At 40.5% G+C, this 16463-nt stretch overlaps 1 protein-coding gene across 1 annotated transcript in view; it reads left to right on the top strand.

Annotated features, from left to right (window-relative positions):
• Positions 1 to 1901: 1901 nt before the first annotated feature.
• Positions 1902 to 16463, top strand: part of BLM (BLM RecQ like helicase) — an 87332-nt gene continuing 72770 nt past the window's right edge. Inside the window, exon 1 of the mRNA XM_081831712.1 lies at positions 1902 to 2052. The gene's annotated coding sequence lies outside the window, so the exon portion shown is untranslated. The remainder of the gene's footprint in view (positions 2053 to 16463) is intronic.

Below are 16463 nucleotides of genomic sequence, written 5' to 3'. Positions count from 1 at the left end.
GAGATCCAGAAGGATATTACAACTGAGTCAAAGGAAAATTTAAATTTAAAATTTAAAGTACCGCACATATATACTGTAGTTAAATAAGAAATAATGAAATACTTTACAAATAGATGAAAAGCTGGCAGGACTGATGAAATTGACAATAATTAAATGCATGCCACTGGACACAACTTGTATTTTTCTAGACAAGAACCGTTTTTTGAAAAAACCTTACAGAGTTGTTCTTTATATCAAAGACAATGAAAGGTGTAGAGCCTGCATAGAATCAGATATCCCTGAGGGTATGCTAGACAACACCTGTTCACTGGACAAGAAGTAATATTTTGGGGACCATTTCTAAGTTTTCATGAATTTTCTCTACACAGTAATAGAGAATGAGTCACTGGTACACACAATATATATGAAGCTCACAGACATTGTGTTGAGCCAAAAAAGGCAGATATGGAGGAGTATACACTTGGTGATAGCAGCTTACGGCTGGGGGCACAGAGAGATGGGAAGCTCCCCAAGGGAATCTTACCGGGTGCTGGAAATCGTATATACCCTGATTTGGGCGGTGGAGATACATATATATACACATATATGTAAAATTGTTGATTTTACTTAAAATTAATGAACAAAGCTCTCCCTATCCCACTTGTTCCCAGATCCCTCCAACAATTGCCATTTATCTTTGGGGTGAAGTCCAAACTGAGATCTGGTCCCTGTTTCCTCTCCTGACATCTCTCTCTGTTGCTCATTTTCCTGACATTTCCTCAAAGGTACCTTACTGTGGTCTTTCCTGTGTCCTGGCCTTTGCCTCCAAATCATACCTCTTATTCATCTCCCAGAGTCTTACCTAATGCTGCCAATCTGTGTATGTGTCTCTCCTGGGTGCTCCCAAAACATCCATCAGCATTCCTATCGCTTTTGTCACCAATGTGCAAGTCTAATGTCCTGTGCGCTCCATGAGAAAGCTCTCAAGAGCTTAGCACAATGCCTGGCACTAGAGATGGCAGAAATGTGAAGGACAATTTAGTAAAAAGCTAAAGGAAAATTGAGGCAGTGTGTGGCCCAGGCGATTTCAGCTGAGTGTCACCCCTCATTGAGTTCTGAGACGATCCTACTTATTCTGGGTAGTAGTACCCTTTGAGTCTTCGGAGCTTTCTCTTTTGGTAGATTTTTCATACCTCCTCCTTTGTCTCTATCCTGCTATTTGGCCATTTTTCTATGAAAAACCTGCTTTTGCTTTTTCCCAGCGTGTTTTGTTTGACTGCAGCGTGTTATTTTTGTAGCATTTTAAAATCGGCAGATTTCACACATAAACACATTTTCAATTTTTCTTAGAGAAGAGAAAGGAAAGAAGGAAGAAAGGGAGGGAGGAAAAGAGAGAAGGAGGGGGGAAGGGAGGGAAGGAAAACAAATCTGGCATCACAGGGCCCACAGTCCGGCGTGGCAACAATCAGCCCAGCAGCGTGGCTTCTCACTCGGGTACTGCACATGTCCCCCGAAGCATCTGAGTTTGCGACCCCTTTTCCCGTCAATGACGATTTACAGTCGCTTGCGCACAGGAGCTCGGGTCGGGCAGAGGCCAGCGTTACAAGGAAGTGGAGGCGAGAATCCGCCGAAGCCTCACAGAGACAGTGGGTAAGAGCCTCAGCTTGGCCTGTGGAAACTGCCACGTCTCAGGCTCCTCTCAACTCCGGGGTTTTTCACTCCCGCCACAGCTCTCGGTCTCAGGATCCTGTCTTATTTAAAGCCTCCACAGACACTAAATAACTCACGGAAAACAAAGACCCCGAGGGTGCCGGAAGCCCGGGGTTTAACCGTGGTCGCGTGACTTCGACTTCCGGACTCTGATTGGGCGTTGGGAACACCCCGCCCCAGCAGCCCCCCCGGAGGCGGGGACAGGTGCCACGGGGCGACGGCACTGGTCGGTTTCCTCAGGAAGCAGCCAATCGGGATCGGCCGGCTTCCGGCGCGAAGTGAGCTCGCGCTCGGCGCGGGGGCTGAGGAGGCGGCGCGGGGAGTTTGGACCCGGGTTCCCCCCGCTGCGAGCCTGCGGGACAGGTGAGTGCGGCGCGCTCGGACTTACGGGCGGACGGGCCCCAGCCCTGGCCCAGCCCAGCCCCGCTCCCACGACCCGGCCCCGGGGCCGGAGTGGAAGGCTCGCCGTCTCCTCCGTTGCCCGCCCCGGTTCGGCTAGGCCCGCGGAGGCCTGGGAGGAGAGCAGAAAAGCACGCGTGTTCGCAGACCCGCAGAGGCCCGGGGGTGGGGCCAGGGTCGCCCCGGGCGTCGGTGGAAGAGCCGGCCCAGCACCCATTCTGTTCTTGTTCCCGTACTCCGGTGCCTGCCGTGATCCCAGCCCAGTCCTCTGGCACTCCCCACCTCCCCCCTGAAGACCAAAACTCTGTACTCTTCCTGTGCCCTTCCACGGTCACGTGCCGGGCTGCTGTGTTTTGGGTGTACAGCGTGCCACGTGCTTGGGACCCTTTATCTTACACGTGTAGCTCCACAATACCTCCGCAAAGGGGAGTGGTTAAGGACAGGCTGCATCACATTGCCTGGGTTCGAATCCCGGCCCTCCCACGTACTAGCTCAGTGACTGTGTCCACTCGTCATTTAAACTCAGTGCCTCGGTTTCCTTCTGTCCTGCGGGGGAAATCTGCCACATCCTGGAGGTTTTTTTAGGATTGAATGGCTTAATATATGCAATAATGCTTCAAAGAGTACTTGGCACATGGTAAGGTTCTGTTATCACCATTACCCAGAGAAGTTGGTGAAGTTGTCCTGATTTTTGACAAGGAGAAGCTGAAGCATCAGGAGATTGTTCCTGTGTTGAAAGAGCTGCCTGACTCCAGGCATCTTCCAACACCAGACTTTCTCCCATACACTTCACCTGCCCTCAGGTTACTCAGCACTTTGGACATTTAATGGCCTGAGATGGAGCAGCCACCCTACAGCTCCTGGTGCCACCAATGTAGATAAGTAGCATTTTTGTGTCCCTGTCAAGGTTAAAGGGCAGTAATGGCAGAGACTGGTGCAGAGGTCAGAAATTGGGAAGGAAGGAAGGCAGAAGTATTGCATATGGGGAATGTAAATAGACCTAAATTGAACCAACATTTTGTTAGCAAGGCTGCAAGACTAGCTTACAGTCTACTAGGAGGGAACGAAATTTCTGGGTCTTGAGTTCTTTTCAGTGCCAGTCACCATGATAGGCACCATATACGTTCTATTTCTACTCCACTAACTGGAAGAGGTAGTTACTGCCTTCATTTTACTGATAAGGAAACCCAGAGTTTAAAAACTGGACAAAGCCCATAGTGTTAGATGTGTAGTGAAAGACCAATACGCAGAGAAATCATATGCATCCACTTTGGGATAGTCAGTATTATCTATGAGGGAGGGGAAGAGAAGGAGATAAGAGGAGTGAGTGGGGGGACGCCTGGGTGGCTCAGTCGGTTAAGCGTCTGCTTTCAGCTCAGGTCATGATCCCAGGGTCCTGGGATCGAGTCCCGCATCGGGCTCCCTGCTCCGCGGGGAGCCTGCTTCTCCCTCTGCCTCTGCCTCTCTCTCTCTCTCTCTCTCTCATGAATAAATAAATAAAATCTTAAAAAAAAAAAAAAAAAGAGGAGTGAGTGGGATTTTAAATATATCTGAAACATTTTATACCTTTGAAAGAGAGTAGGACAGAATTTGACTTCTTAAATTTGGTTGGTGAGTACATGGGTATCATTTTTTTGTATGTTTGAAATATTTAAAATTAAATATATGCTATATTAAAATTAAATATATTAATACTAATTTTAACTAAATATACACTTATTCTAACATACAATACCTATTTTCTGTATATACTTTTATATACTTCCTTTTAAGGGAAGAAAGGATAGAACAGAGAGGCCCAAAGTAATTTAATTGCAAAGTACTCGGGAACTAAATGCTAAAAACCCTAGTGGTTCGCCATTGCCAGGAGCATGTCTTTAAGCAGTCTCCTTGTCCAAGCACCTGCTATTCTACCTCAGACTTGGCACAAATAGGCATGGACTACCCTTCACACCTCCACCCTGTCTGGAAGCTTTGACCCGTCCTTCAAGATCCAATTCAGTGTTCTTTTGAAAGCTTCTCTGTGATTTTCCTGAGTTTTTCCTTCACCTGGGAAGCTATAGACTGGCCCCCACCTCCACACTGGCCCATTTTGTTTTCTAAATGGAAGTATAGTTGATACACAATGTTACCTTCGTTTCCCAAGTACAACATAGTGATTTGACAACTCTAGTCTTTCTGCAGTGCTCCCTGCAAGTATAGCCACCACCTGTCACCACCCAAAGCTACTACCGTACCACTGACTCTGTTCCCTGCACTCTACCTTTCCTCCCCGTGACTTATGCATTCCGTAACTAGAAGCCTATACCTCCCACTCCCCTTCACCCATTTTGCCCGTCCCCTGACCCCTCCTCTTTGGCAACCATCAGTTTGTTCTCTGTATTTATGGGTCTGTTTCTGTGGGAAGTCATAGACTTTGAAGAAGAGACTTTTTTTGTGGGACTTACTTCAGTGAGTTGTAATTATTTGTTGACATGTCCATTTCCTGCCAGCCTAGAAGTAATTCTGTCTTGCCCGTCTCTACTCCAGTTCCCAGCATGGTGCCTGGCACAGAGTGAAAAATACACGCTGAAGTCAGCTTGTGAAAGGTCTTGCGGTTATGACGTATGGACTTTGTTCTCTAGAATTGCAAGGAACTATTGAATTTACTTTGTTTAGAAATTCCTGTATCTTGGGGCTCCTGGGTGGCTCAGTCGTTAAGCGTCTGCCTTCGGCTCAGGTCATGATCCCGGGGTCCTGGGATCGAGCCCCGCATCGGGCTCCCTGCTCCGTGGGAAGCCTGCTTCTCCCTCTCCCACTCCCATAGTGTGCAGGCCCCGGCAGAAGGCAGAACACGACTCCCCACTTGGTTCATGGAGCTAGCACATTCTGAGAGTCCAAATTTTTAGTGGGCAGAGGGTTCCTTTGTGACCAGTCCCCAGTAAAAACCCTAGATTTTGAGTCTCTGATAGGTGTCCTGGGGCAGAAATGGTGCATCTTCCCTGAGAGAGCTTGTGCTCTCATGGGACTTAGAGAGCAGAGTCCTACAAGCTCTGCCTGATAGGTCTTTTCCCCTTGCTGATCTGGCTGTGTGTCCCTGTTGCTATAGAAGATCTTAGCTGTGAGTAGTACTTACTATATGCTGAGTCCTGTAAGTTGTTCCAGTGAATCACCGAACGTGAGGGGGTAGTCTCTGGGGCCCCCGAAATAGCTTAATGACATACTTGACAAAGCAAACACCCCTGTACCTATGTCTCAGGTAAGAAATAGCAAGCACGTAGCTAACACCCTCAGAGGCCCCATGTCTGCCCCATCTCATCCTCTACCCCAAAACAACCATTATCCTGACTTACGTGTAATCATTACCTTGCTTTTCTTTATATGCAGTTGTCTCAAAAGTCTTGCTGTTTTCGGCAATTTGACACATAAAAGATTCTTTTTTTTTTTTTAAGATTTTATTTATTTATTTGAGAGAGAGAATGAGAGAGAGAGCACATGAGAAGGGGGAGGGCCAGAGGGAGAAGCAGACTCCCTGCTGAGCAGGGAGCCCGATGCGGGACTCGATCCAGGGACTCCAGGATCATGACCTGAGCCGAAGGCAGTCGCTTAACCAACTGAGCCACCCAGGCGCCCGACACATAAAAGATTCTTAAATTAAAATGTAATTCAATTTTACAGTCTTTTTCTTTTTTTGTTAGTGCTTTTTGTATCTTATCTGAGAAATCTCTTAGAAGTTATGAAGTTATTCTATATTATTCTCCAGAAACTTTATTTTTTTTTTTTAGATTTTATTTATTTGAGAGAGAGAGAGAGAAAGAGAGAGTGTGCACGCATGGGGAGAGGGGCAGAGGGAGAGGGACAAGTAGACTCCTGGGTGAGTAGGGAGCCGGACATGGGGCTTGATCCCAGAATGCTGGGATCATGACCTGAGCCAAAGGCAGACATTTAACTGACTGAGCCACTCAGGCACCCCCAGAAACTTTACTGTTTTGCCCTTTACATTTAGATCTGCAGTTCACTTGAAAGTGATTTATGTGTATGAAGTGAATGAAGTAGAGTTTAAACTTCATTTCTTTTCCATATAGGTATCCAGGGTCCCAGCACCAACTACCAAAAAGACTCATTCTCTAGTGTTCTGCAGTGATAAATGTCATAAATTGTTATAAATTATCTGTGTATGGGTTTGTTTCTGGGTCCTTTTACTCTTCCACTGGTCTTCCTGCCTGTCCTTACATCATCACCACTATTTTTTTTTTTTTTGAGAGAGCGTGAACGAGCACATGCAAGCAGGGGGACAGGCAAAGGGAGAGGGAGAGAGAGAATCTCAAGCAGACTCCATGCTCAGTGCAGAGCCCAATGTGGGTCTCAGTCTCACGACCCTGAGATAATGACCTGAGCCGAAATCAAGAGTTGGACACACAACTGACTAAGCTACCCAGGCACCCCATCACTGCTATGGTTTTAAAGAAGTTTTTTATTAGTCTTTTATGTGTCTGGCAGAGCAAGTCTTAACCATAGATATTTCCCTTAAGTGGTTATAAGGCTATCAGGTTTTCTGGTTCTTTTTTTTTTTTTTTTTTTTAAGATTTTATTTATTTATTTGAGAGAGAGAGAGCACATGAGAGGGGGGAGGGTCAGAGGGAGAAGCAGGCTCCCTGCCGAGCAGGGAGCCCGATGCGGGACTCGATCCAGGGACTCCAGGATCATGACCTGAGCTGAAGGCAGTCGCTTAACCAACTGAGCCACCCAGGCGCCCTGGTTCTTTTTTTTTTTAAGGTTTTATTTATTTGAGAGAGAGTGAGAGAAAGAGAGCACAGAGGGAGAGTGAGAAGGAGAAGTAGACTCCCCGCTGAGCAAGGAGCCTGATGCGGGGCTCGATCCTGGAACTCCAGGATCATGACCTGAGCCAAAGACAGACACTTAACCAACAGAGCCACCCAGGCGCCCCTTCTGTTTCTTTTTGAGTGACTTGATAAGTTAATTCCTTTTTTAAAGATTTTATTTATTTATGTGACAGAGAGAGACACACAGCGAGAGAGGGAACACAAGCAAGGGGAGTGGGAGAGGGAGAAGCAGGCTTCCCGCAGAGCAGAGAGCCTGATGCAGGGCTCAATTCCAGGACCCTGGGATCATGACCTGAGCCGAAGGCAGACGCTTAACGACTGAGCCACCCAGGTGCCCCGATAAGTTAATTTTTAAAGAAGTTTGTCCATTTCATCTAAATTTTAAAGTTTATTGGCACAATGTTGTTCAGGATCTATTACGATATTTTAACGTCTATGGTATATATAGTTAAGTCTCTTTCAGTCCTGTTAACTGATTTGTGTCTTTTCTCTTGTTTTTGGTAAGTCTTTTCACAGAACAGACTTTAGCTTATTGATCCTCTCTATCATTTGTTTATTATTTTTAGTTGTTTATAACTTTCTCCTTTCTATTCTCATCAGGCTTAGTTTGTTTTACATTTTCTAACTATTTAAGATAGATGCTTTCTGCTCATTAATTTTCTGCCTTCTTTTCTAACAGTTATGGCTGTACATTTTCTGGTCACTACCTCTTCAATTGCATATCACATTTTTATATGCGGACTTTCATTATGTTCAGTTCCAAATATATTCCAGTACCCATTGTGATATCTTATTTGACGCACAGTTTATTTATAAGTGTATTTATTTCTAAACATGGAGATTTCCTATATTTTTTTTCTTTTACTTTGAAAAATTAAAAATCTTTGGAAAAGTTGCAGGATTAGTACAGTAATCTATCTTTTTTTTTTTTTTTAAGATTATTTCTTTATTCGAGGAGAGGGAAGAGGGAGTGGGGGCAAGGGGAGCAGCAGGGGGACGCCGAACTGAACGTAGGGTCTGAAGCAGAGCTCGATCTCAGGACCCTGAGATCATGACCTGAGCTGAAACCAAGACTTGGATGCTTAACCAACTGAGGCACCCAGGCGCCCCATGATCTATCTACTTAAGTGTATTTACATTCATAAAAATAGTTCATATATTACGTTGCAAGGAAAAAATTAGTAATTTCTATAAAGTAGAAACGTTGCAAACAGTTCTTATCATCATACAACAAAACTAGAAATTTATTTCTTTTTTAAAGATTTTATTTATTTATTTATTTGAGAGAGAGAGAGAGAGAAACAGCATGAGAGGGGAGAGGGTCAGAGGGAGAAGCAGGCTCCCCGCTGAGCCGGGAGCCCGATGTGGGACTCGATCCCAGGACTCCGGGACCATGACCTGAGCCAAAGGCAGTCACTTAACCAACTGAGCCACCCAGGCGCCCGACAAAACTAGAAATTTAAAATGAAATTTTAAAAAAGCAAAAGTCTGGTCCATATGGAAAATTAAACCCTCAATTAAAGAACTATTGGATACAAGGAACTACAAATTGAAATAAAGGATTCCTTAAAATTAATTAAATGAAAACACAATATCAGATTCTGTAAGATACATATAAAGTAGTGGTTGGGGGGAAGTTCCTCGTCTTACACACGTTGTCAATTTAGGAAGGAAAATAAATGAAGTAAATTCCAAACTTAGAAAGTTAGAAAAAGAACAAAAGAAAACAAAAGAAAGCACAAGAGAATAAAAAACAATAAAGATTAAAGCAGAGATTAATGAGATGGAGAACAGAGAAACATCTGATTAAGAAATCACAATCTTAGATCTTAAACTATTTAACAAACCAGGTAAGCTAATAGCTAAGTTAAGAACATTGGGAGAAATCACAAATACAAAATAACAAATGACAAGTGGAAAAAAGTTTTAATGATATTAATTTGCATACTTCTGTGTTAAAAGATTTTGAAAATTCAAATGAAATGGAAAATTATTTAGGAAAATACAATTGACCAATATTGATGCCAACAAAGATTGGAAGTTAAATAACTCAATTTTCATAGAATAAGGTTATGAAAGAACTGTCCCATTGGACATAAAAAAAACACTAGATCTAAATGGTTTCATAGAGAAATTCTATTGAAAATTTTTTGAGTCCGCATAATCCCAGTGGTAAGTACATTGTTTCAGAGCATAGGAAATGAAGGAAAACTTCCAAATTCTTTTTTTATTAGTTAACTTTGTATTCTTACTATTGTTGGTTTAGTCATCTGTCTTGAGTTGTTGAAGGACTAAAGTGAAATAAAATTTCCCCAAAACTTTCAGTCTTCTAGATGTCTTTGGGTTTTGTGTGTTTTAAAGCAGTTTTATTGATCTACAATAAACTGCATATATGTAGAGTGTACAATTTTTTGCAGGGGTGTGGTGGGGGCTGTGCAGAGGGAGAGGGAGAGAATCCCAAGCAGACTCCATGCTAACCATGGAGCCTGACGTGGGGCTCAGTCCCATGACCCAGAGATCATGACCTGAGCCAAAGTCAAGAGTCAGTTGCTCAACCAACTGAGCCATCCAGGTGCCCGTGTAGTGTACAGTTTGATCAGTTTTGACAAGAGATATCACCACAATCAGGTTCATTAACATACTCATCTCTCCCAAAAGTTTCCTCATGCCCCTTTGTCTTGCCTCCTTTCTACTCCCCTTCCCCTAGTCCAGAATGAAGAACTCCTATAGTTCCTTAAAACAAATAACAACCCAATTAAAAGTGAGCAAAGGATTTGAATGGACATTTTGTCAAAGAAGATACACAGATGACCAAAAAGCACATGAAAAGATGCTCAACATCACAAATTTATTAGAGAAATGCAAATTGAAAACACAAGATATCATCTCACACTTGTTAGGATGGTTACTATAAAAAACAAAACAAAACAGAACAACAAGTGTTGGTGAGGATGTGGAGAAATTGTGCGCTGCTGGTGAGAATGTAGAATGGTGCAGCTGCTGTTGAATGTAGTATGGCTATTCCTCAAAAATTAAAAATAATAGAATTACTGTAGGATCCAGGAATTCCACTTCTGGGTATAGACCCAAAAGAATTGAAAGCAGGGTTTCAAAGATAATTTGTACACATATGTTCACAGCAGCATTATTCACAATAACCAAAAAGTGGAAGCAACCCAAATGCCCATGGACAGAAGAATGGATAAACAAAATGTGTTAGATCCATACAATGGGATATCACTAAGCTTTAAAAAGGAAGGAAATTCTGACACATGCTACAGCCATGAATAAACCTTGAAGACAATATACTAAGTGAAACAAGCCAGTCACAAAAAGACAAATACTGTATGGGTCCACTAAAGTAGTCAAATCCATAGAAACAGAAAGAATGGTGATTGTCAGGAGCTGGGGAGAGGGGAAGTGGAGAGTTACTGTTTAACAGGTATAGAGTTTCACTTTTGCAAGATGAAAAAGTTCTGGCAATTGGTTGCACGACAATGTGAATATACTTTATTCCACTGAACCGTATGCTTAAAAATGATTAAGATGGTAAATTTTATATTACATGTATTTTAGCACAATTAAAAATATAAAAGGATACAGGAGCCAGCTTTAAGGAGCTCCATTCCCACTAATCAAATATGAAAGCATTTGAGCATGAAAATAATGACAGTAATGGATTACAGCCCACCAAATATGTTAAGAATCCTTACTGATAAAAAGCAAATAGGGGAGAAGGGAAAGTTCTTTACAGTTTTATGCCAGCTACTGAATCATGGTGCCAACTACAAAGAATGATGGATGGGGTTATGAAAACCATCATTACACAGTCCTACTGTTTACAATCATACTATTATTTCTTCAGGCATGAATCATCAATGGATACTAAAACAGTTACTTTTTCCAGTTATCTTTTTATTATTGATTTCTGGCATAATTACATTTGGTTGGAGAACATCTTGGGACTTCAATCCTTTGAAATTGTTGAGACTTGCCTTATGGCCTAGTACATGGTCAGCTTCTGTAAGCGTCTATTCTTGAAAAGAATGCACATTTTGTGGTTGTAAAGGTTGTGTTAATTCAGATCTTCTGGGTTGTTACTGATTAGTTACTTGTTCTATCAATTACTGAGAGCTAATTTTAATTCTATAATTATAGTCTTTTTCTGTTTCTTATAATTCTATCAGTTTTTGCTTCATGTATTTTGCAGTTACTTTATGGGCCATACAGATTTAAAATTGTTATATCTTTCTAGTGAATTGAATTCTTTATCATTATACAGTGACCCTCTTTACCTCTAGTAAGGTTTTTTGTCTTAAGATCTATTTTGTCTGATATTAATATAGCAATCTCAGCTTTCTTCTGGTGAGTTTTTACATATATTTTTCATCTTTCAACCTTCCTATACACCTAGTGTTTTAGACATGTCTCTAACAAACAGCAAATGTAATAGTTAGATTTCATTTTCTAAGTTCAGATTGATAATCTTTTCAGGCAAAGTAATTGGTCAGTTTATATTTATTGTAACTAACAAATACTTGGATTTAAATCTACTAACTTATTTTGTACTTTGTATTATATTTTTCCTTTTCTCTCCTTTTTTATAGCTTTTCTTAAAGACTTATTTATTTGAGAGGGAGAGAGCGTGTGAGCAGGGGGAAAGGCAGAGGGAGAGGGAGAGAATCTCAAGTAGACTCCCTGCTGAGCGTGGAGTCCGAGGCGGGTCTCCATTCCACCACCCTGAGATCATGACCTGAGCTGAAATCAAGAGTTTTAAATTAATCTATTTTTATTCTTCAGTGGTTACCTAGAAAGTGCAGCATGCATATTTGTCCTCTCAAAGTCTAAAGCTAAACAACACCATACACCCCTCACAACACAGAGGCCTTGGAACACATTAACTTTCTTTACCCTACTTATGTGTCATCACTGTTGAGTATTTTAACTATTTATTTTAGCCCTGCAAGACATTATTGTTACTTTGTGCAGTCAGGGCTTTCATAGATTTAGCCACATATTTGCCACTTTCTTGACTTCTTCAGTCCAGCTATCATCTGAGAACTTCCAGGTAGGCTCACTTTTCTACTACCTTAAGTACCTCCTTCAGAATCTCATTTAATGAGAGTCGCTGGTGGCAAACTACTGGTTTTGATGGTCTGAAAATGTTTTTATTTCACCTTGATTTTTTTATAACAACTTCGAGATGTGATTCACAAAACATGAAATTCACCCATTTAAAGAGTACAACTCAGTGGCTCTTATTATATTCATAGACTTGTGTAACCATTGTCACGGTTGATTTCAAAATATTTTCCTCAACCCAAAGAGAACCTCCACACCCCTTGCCATCACCCCCCAGTCTGATCACCACCCCCACCCTCAGGCAATCACTAACCTACTTCCTTTATACAGCTTTGCTTATTCTGCACATTTCATATAAATAGAATCATACCATATGTGGGTTTTTGTGACTGGCTTCTTTCCCTTAGCGTAGTATGTCAAGGTTCATCATTATTGTAGCATGAATCAGTACTATATTCCTTTGTATGACCAAATAATATTTCATCACAGGGATACACATGTTTTATTTTTCCATTTGTCAGTGGATGGCCGTTTGGGTTGTTTCTACTTTTTGGCTATTATGAATAATGCCTCTGTGAACATTCAGGCACAAGTATTTGTTTGAATCCATGTTTTCCGTTCTTTTGAGTGTATATCTAGGAGTGAAATCACTCTCTGTTTAATCTTTTGAAGTACTGCCAGACTTTTCCAACACAGCTGCACCATTTTATACTCTCAACAGCAGTGTATGAGGGTTCCAATTTCTCTGCATCCTCAACACTTATTATCTGTTGCTTTTGTTATAGTCAGTTTTAAAAGTAACAGCTTTACTGAGATGTAATTCATATTTCACAAAATTCATCCTTTTAAAGAATATGGTTCAGTCTCAATTTTTGAAGGATATTTTTGCTGGGAAAAGAGGTCTAGGTTATTTTCTGTCAGCACATGGAAAATATCATTCTACTGTCTTCTGATTTTCATTTTTGCGGAAGAGATCAATTTTCTATTCAAATGTTGTACAATGATATATTTTGGTGTGGATTTCTTTTTTATCTATCCTGCTCAGAATTTGTTTGCTTTCTTGAATCTGAAGATTCATGTCTTTGATTCTGGAAACATCCCAGCTGTTACCTTTTTAAGTATTAGTTCTACACCAGTTTCTCCTCTTTCTGGAACTAGATTTCTGTTTAATTTCTGTTACAGTTTCTTACTCTATCTTCCATGTCTTCTAACTTCTCATATTTTCCATCTGTTTTTATCTGTGTAAGCATTTATTAAGTCAGAAACCATGAAGGATCTTAGATTTTGCCCTTCTTTTAAACTATCAAGTTAGCCTGTCACAGGTTTTTATACACACATATGTGTACATTTACATAGTACTGACAAGATCCGAGACCCCTGGATCAGAGATACAGACCATTTATTACAGCAAGCACAGCCAGCAATATCTTACATCAGTTCCCCATGCCCTAATTCCCACAGGGTGAGGTGATGAGGGCAAGGTGATATCTGTGCATGCATACAGCTTAGTGCATCACAGAAAAGGAACTCCAAAATTTAGAGACTCTGAGCACTTAAGGGTTGCTGACACACTGCACATCCTTCCCTCCAGAGAGATTACTCGTTACCCTAGGATGTAGGCAAATCTGCCCTGGGTGAGATGGGGAAGGTGTCTTAAGGTTTATTACCCCTGAAATGTAAGGAAATGTCTCCAGGGAGAGAAAGGAGATGGCTTTGTCTTTACTACTGTGGGATGTCTCTGGGGAGGTATGACTCCAGATCTGTCTTTGAGGGACACGCTATGTCTAGCTGCCAAAGATTTAACATGTCCTTTGCTCAAAAGGCTTGGACTATGTAGGAATGTGAGAAATCCCTGGAGACGGATCCTGGACACTTGCTTCTGATTTTCCCTCCCATTTACTAATTATCTCTTTAGTTGTGTGTAATTTACTGGTAAATCCATTCATTGAATTCTTAATTTTGGTTATTGTATTTTTCATTTTTAGAAGTTCTCTTGGCAAGATCATTTTTATAGTTTTCTGTTTACTGCAGATACTTTCAAGCTCGTTGATTTTTCTAAACACAGTAAGTTTAATTACTTCAAACTTTTATGCCTAATACTGTTCAACTGTTTCTCTATTACAACTAGTTCTCATTCTTGGTGCCTTGTTTCCTTGTGTACTTGGCTATTTTTGTCTGTGTTTGCTACATGTTGTCTTGAAAAATTATTTATGGAAATTATTTAAGCCCTAAGATAAAGGTATATTTCTCCAGGGACATTTTTGCATTTGCTTCTGCCAGGTGCTTTGGAGTTAGGATCACTTTAATCTAAATTCATGACTCGAAGTTTTAAGGAATTATTCAGGTCTAAAAATTGATTTGAAAATATTCTTGGGCTTGTGGTCTCAGGGTCTGTCCCACTTAGTCCCTCAGCAACTGGTAACTTCCCTTTGCTTACAGACACGAGGGATAGAAATGGGGTTTAATTTTGGTTTACATTTTCCCAAATCATATAGCCATTGGGGGTGCTGGTTTTATAGGCGAACATTTCCCACACTGGTTAGGCCTTAATTCTCATTTTGTCCATCTTTTCCCTCCAAGGCTATCAAAATTGACATCTAGATTCTTGGGATTAGACATCTGTCTTAGGACAAAAGCAATTTCAGTGTTTCCATAACTCTCTGGTTGCCCACTTTCATTTAGATTTTGGCCTGATAATTTTTTTAACTTCTTGTCGGAGATTTGATGTATTTAATAATTCCTTTTTTTTTTTAACCCAACAGTAATGTAGAGCAACTATCAACAAACCTTTTCTATAAAGGGCCAGATAGTAAATAGTTTAGGCTTTGCAGACCAGATAGTCTCTGTCATAACTACCCAACTCTGGTGTTAAAGCAGCCATAGGTAATATGTGAACAAATAAGCATGGTTGTGTTTCAGTAAAACATTGCTTACGAAAACTGGCTGCAGGCCAGATTTGGCCCATGAGTCGTAGTTTGCCAGCTCCTGATCTGGAATATATTGCTTGCTAACACCCCAGTAATGCTTGTTAAATACTAATTATTTTCCCTATCTTGTTATGTTTCTCTCACCACACATTAAACATTATGTTTTGGAGACTAGATTTTTCTTTTTTAAAGATGCGTACCATGCCATTTAAATTACTGTTATATTTAACATAATTGTATTTCCCAATGTTATTTCATCTTGTGCTTTTGTCAGATGAACTTTAGAAGCATTTTTGTTGAGTTTTGTGAAGTGTTCTTGTGGTGTTTTCATTGGAATTTTGTTAAACTCGTGAATTAATTTATGAAAAACTGTTAATGATATTTAAAACTTTCATTGAAGAATATGAAACATTTGTCTATGAAATATTTTTCCAAACTTTTCTTTATTTCTCCCAGTAATATTTGGTCATTTTCTTTATATCATGAAGATGTATGTCTTTTGTTAGGTTAATTGGTAGTTTAATACTTTTAATTGCTATTGTTAACTGAATGCTTTTTAAAAATTGTATTTTCTAGTTAGTTATTACCACTACACGAGAATGCACTTGACTTCTGTGGATTTCTATTTATCTTTTATTTAACCACTCTCCTGAAGTTTTAATTATCTATTGTTATGACTGATTTCCTTTGGATTGTGTTGGTATATAATCATATTGTCTGCATGTAATGATACTCTCATCTCTTCTTTTCTAGTATTTTCCTTTTTGAGTATTTTTGTATTGGCAAAAATGTCCAATATGAGAGTGAAAATAAGAGAACAGCCTTGTTTTTTGCCCCTGTTTTTATTGGATTCACCCCTAATGTAAAATATAAGATATTACATTGGGCCTTAATTTTAACTTCTGTGTTTTAGTCTATCTATTAGACATAGTTTGAGTTTTATCAGATGGCTTTTCAAAAATGCATTGGTAATACATACTGTATAATTCTCTATATATGAATAAAGAAGTTCAAGAAGGGGCAAAACTAATCATTGGTAGTAGAGTCAGATAGTGGTTACATCTGGGGTATATTAACTGGGAAAGGGAATAAGAAGGCATATTGAGATGTTAGAAATGTTCTATGCCATGATTTGAATGTTGTTTATGTAGTTGAATATATAAGTACAACTATATTGAGACGTATATTTAAGTTCAGTGCACTTTACTGCATTTGTGTTTTACCCCACTAGAAATGTATTTTTAAAATCTGTTCATCTGATCATACTGATTTTTATTAAGTAAACTGTTAAGATGACATATCATATTAATGGTTTTACTTAATGTTAAACCAGCTTTACATTTCTGAGATAAGCCATAGTTGATCACAGTTAAAGTTCTTTTGAGGGGTGCCTGGTTGGCGCAGTTGGTTAAGCACCTGACTGTTGGTTTCAGCTCAGGTCGTGATCTCAGGGTTGTGAGATTGAGCCCCGCATCAGGCTCCACGCTCAGAGTTGAGTCTGCTTGAGTTTCTCTCTCCCTCTCTCTCTGCCCCTTCCTCCCCT

The sequence above is a fragment of the Leptonychotes weddellii genome, chromosome 9 (genome assembly GCF_054177405.1).
Source record: "Leptonychotes weddellii isolate Sample4059 chromosome 9, ASM5417740v2, whole genome shotgun sequence".
NCBI classification, from domain to species: Eukaryota; Metazoa; Chordata; class Mammalia; order Carnivora; family Phocidae; genus Leptonychotes; species Leptonychotes weddellii.
Note: the sequence above shows the minus strand (reverse complement) of the source record. Positions and strands in the feature narration are given on the sequence as shown.